The following is a 4,343-nucleotide window of genomic DNA, read 5'->3' on the forward strand; positions in this document are numbered from 1 at the left end:
CCTATGCTAGGGTCAGTCATTGACCAGTCATTGGTGATCAATTGGGGTGGGCCTTCCAGTCTTGTGGGAGACTCTATGCTAAGGTCAGTCATTGGTGATCAATTAGGGTGTGTCTTCCAGTCTTGTGGGAGACCCTATGCCAGGGTCAGTCATTGACCAGTCATTGGTGATCAATTCGGGTGGGTCTTCCAGTCTTGTGGGAGACCCTATGCTAGGGTCAGTCATTGACCAGTCATTGGTGATCAATTGGGGTGGGCCTTCCAGTCTTGTGGGAGACCCTATGCTAGGGTCAGTCATTGACCAGTCATTGGTGATCAATTGGGGTGGGCCTTCCATTGTGGGAGACCCTATGTTAGGGTCAGTCATTTGACCAGTCATTGGTGATCAATTGGGGTGGACCTTCCATTGTGGGAGACCCTATGCCAGGGCCAGTCATTGACCAGTCATTGGTGATCAATTGGGGTGGACCTTCCATTGTGGGAGACCCTATGCCAGGGTCAGTCATTGACCAGTGATTGGTGATCAATTGGGGTGGACCTTCCATTGTGGGAAACCCTATGCCAGGGTCAGTCATTGACCAGTCATTGGTGATCAATTGGGGTGGACCTTCCATTGTGGGAGACCCTATTCTAGGGTCAGTCATTGACCAGTCATTGGTGATCAATTGGGGTGGACCTTCCATTGTGGGAGACCCTATGCCAGGGTCAGTCATTGACCAGTCATTGGTGATCAATTGGGGTGGACCTTCCATTGTGGGAAACCCTATGCTAGGGTCAGTCATTGACCAGTCATTGGTGATCAATTGGGGTGGACCTTCCATTGTGGGAGACCCTATGCTAGGGTCAGTCATTGACCAGTCATTGGTGATCAATTGGGGTGGGCCTCCCAGTCTTGTGGGAGACCCTATGCCAGGGCCAGTCATTGACCAGTCATTGGTGATCAATTGGGGTGGGCCTCCCAGTCTTTTGGGAGACCCTATGCTAAGGTCAGTCATTGATCAGTCATTGGTTATCAATTGGGGTGGGCCTTCCAGTCTTGTGGGAGATCCCATGCTAGGGTTTCTTTGGAAAGTGTTGCTTCAGGAAGGGGCATGTTCTTGTTTGCCAGGCTGACCTGTGAGGCTGAGAGAGCGTGACTGAGCCAGAGTCACCCAGTGGGTCTCCATGGCCAAGCAAGGGATCGAACCATGGTTGTGCGTTGTCACAGTCGTTCCCAATTGATGATGACCTTATCCTGGGGGTTTTCTTGCCCAGACTGGTTTAGAGGAGGTTGGCCATGACCTCCTTCTGAGGCTGAGAAAGTGTGACTTGCCTAAGGTCCCCCAGTGTGTTTCCATGGCTGAGCCAGGATTCGAACCCTGGTCTCGTCACACTCTCTCAGCCTCAGGGGAAGGCCATGGCAAGCCTCCTCCGAACCAATCTTGTCAAGAAAACCCCTGGATAAGGTCATAAATTGGGAACGACATGAAGGTGCACAACCACAACTCCAGAGTCATCATCAGGTGCTCAAACCTATGCACCAGGCTGTCTGTCTTTATTATTAATTAGTTATTATTAACTACTTTCGTTAATTTGTCTTTGTTGTTGTTTGGACTGGTTTCGCCAGGAGTTTTAGGCCCAGGAGGGTTAAAGAATGAACTTCTCTCCCAGGCTAGAAAAGTTCCCTCTTTTTTGGACAACTGCAAAAATCCCCCCTAATATATATATATCTATATCCCTAAAAAGATCCCATTTTGCCTCCTGGTCCCTGTCCAAATGTTCCAAATGAAACCATGCTCTTGGATTGGGTCTAATGGCTTCTTCCTCCCCGTTCTATGGCTTCCAGCTTAGTCCTTCAACCTTTTAAGCTATTTTCTGGGCCTTTCCCCCCCATCCATTTCACGCTGTCCTCCACAATTCCCTCTATCTTATCCTTCTCCAGGGCCAGGTTTCAAAGTCTGAGCATATTTGAGCCCAAAGATCACATCCTGAGCCCTTTTATGGCTGAGTACACAGCCTTGAATTCCGCATGCGGCTCGCTTTCCCCTCCAAAAGCTGAGCTTCTTGGTTTCTGCATGCAAATTTACGAAAGGGTCCAAAATGTTCTCTTCCGTGGCGCTAATAAAAACGATTCTCTGCAAAGAAAGACCCCAATTCCAAACCTCACCACATTCTTAATAACAGTAATAATAATAATAGTGATGATCATATCTACCAGAATCCCATACAGGTTGCGTCTCCTGTCTCCGAAATGCTTGGGACCGGAAGGATTTGGGATTTTCCCAGCGGCTGGACTATTTGCATATATAATGCGATATCCTGGAAATGGGAGTCTGAACATGAAATTCCTTTATGTGCCGTATGCGCCTTGCCTGAAGGTCAGTTTTTATGCAACGTTATTAGCACATTTTGGGGCGCAAAGCAAGGTTTGTGCGCATGGAGCCAGCCGAAAGGAAAGGTGTCGCCGTCTCCGCTGCCCATGACAATTTTGGATTTTGGAGGATTTCTGGCGAAGGGAAACTCAGCCTCCTTCCTCGTTTCTTCCTTTCCTTCTCCTCATTCTTTCGTCCTTCCCATCCTTTCTTGCTCTTCTTTCCTCCTTCCCTAAGTAACTCCTCTAAGTAACTAAGTTCCCTAAGTTTACTTGAGTAACTAAAGTGTGCATCCCCAGGGCTTTTTGCATGCAAAGCGGATGCCGCATCCACTGAACTGTATAGCAGTATCCCTCAACGCCAGCCGTCTTGAACGCTGGGATAGTACTACCTGGGCTGCATCCGCATTGCAGAAATAATCCAGTTTGACACCGCTTTAACTGCCATGGCTTCATGCAAGGGAATCCTGGGATCTGCAGTTCATTGTGGGCCCCAGAGCTCACCGAAGAGGTGGCCAAACCTCCCACGAACTTGCAAGTCCCCAGTTTTGCATAAAGCGGTGTCAAAGTGCATTCGTTCTGCAGCATTCAGGCTCTGGTTTCTGCCGTATCACCGCCTTGCCAGCCCCAAAAATGAGGGTCCAGAGTGTTGTTTCGGTCAGCTGAACTGGGTTGTGCGCTTTTGTTCATTGTCCTTCCTAGGAGCATCTGACGGCAACCTCTTTGGCCTAAAGACGTTCCATCCATCGGGAGATAACAATACCTTTTAAAACGCTCCAGGGCTGCTCCGGATAGGAATCACAAGACCCTGCCTTGTGCGTTCATGTTTTGTAGCCCGAGGTTGAAGGAGAGGCCGATGGAGCATGTGAAGGCAGAAGGCCCTGGGTTCGAGCCAGGTTGCCTTATTTTTTAAGCTATCAAATGCTGGAGCAGAGGAGAAAACAGCCGCAGCAGGAGAGCTCAGCTAGTCAGAGTAAGGCAACCCAGGAGACTGAACCAGCGATCCAAAGCTTGGAAAGGTCTGATCCGCTGCGTATCGTAACGTCCATCATGCCCAGTCAGCGTGGATACCGGGATTTTTAGTCCTTTTTGAAGCTCAGCAGTGAGGCGATGTGAGATAAGATGGTGTCAAAGTGCTCAAATGGGACTCAAAAGATCCAATAACAAAAGGAGTCAATGCTGTGATGCGACCGCCAAAAAAGCCAACGCGATTCTAGGCTGCATTGATAGGAGTATAGTATCTAGAGCGAGGAAAGTAATAGTGCCACTCTATTCTGCTTTGGCCAAATGGTCTCCGGTTCTATAAAAACTCACGCTGCCAACTTTTCTTTCGATGAGTCTCAAAGGTGCTACAAGATCTCTCCATATACTGATCCTACAGACTGACACGGCTATATCTTTGAATCATGAAAAGGTAGAGGGATAGAGAGGAAAGCTCTCTGAAAGGGCTTAAGACTCAGGCAGGCTCATATAAGGAGATATATAGTCTGGGCTCATATGGATCCGAGTCCTTTAAATTCTCCCTTGCCCTCACATGAGCGTATAATAAAACGATTATCTGTATTTTATATTCCTCTGCCTCCCAACCCCGACGCTTTGTACGGTGAAAGTTCATAGCTCTAGGGCAGATTATTCACATCGCCACGGAAGAGGAGTTGCAAAAGCCGCCCTTGCCTGCGCCTGTTTGAGCTTGCCTTGGATTTTGTACCCCGAGTACAGAAAAAAACACTGGTTTCGTGTCCAGCAACCAAGAGCCAAGTCAAATTGATCCAGACCCAAAAGACCCAGGAGATGTTTTGCATGGAAGACCGCAAGCGGAGAACGGAACGGTCAAGCGCACATCTGCGCCCTTTGCGTTGAAAATGGGGAAAGCTAGCTTTGGTTGGCTATGTATCTATGATGCGGCGCTAGGTTGGCAGAGCTGGTGCTCTTCTCTACATTTGGATGCTTAGAGAACCCAAAGGCAGAGCAATGGAAAGTTGCTTTCTTTCCGG

At 48.7% G+C, this 4,343-nt stretch overlaps 1 protein-coding gene across 1 annotated transcript in view; it reads right to left on the reverse strand.

The window, feature by feature from the left end:
- The window catches only part of SHPK (sedoheptulokinase), a 938,822-nt gene that overhangs the window by 933,876 nt on the left and 603 nt on the right, over window positions 1-4,343 (reverse strand). The window lies entirely within an intron of this gene.

The sequence above is a fragment of the Sceloporus undulatus genome, chromosome 11 (assembly GCF_019175285.1).
Source record: "Sceloporus undulatus isolate JIND9_A2432 ecotype Alabama chromosome 11, SceUnd_v1.1, whole genome shotgun sequence".
NCBI lineage: Eukaryota > Metazoa > Chordata > Lepidosauria > Squamata > Phrynosomatidae > Sceloporus > Sceloporus undulatus.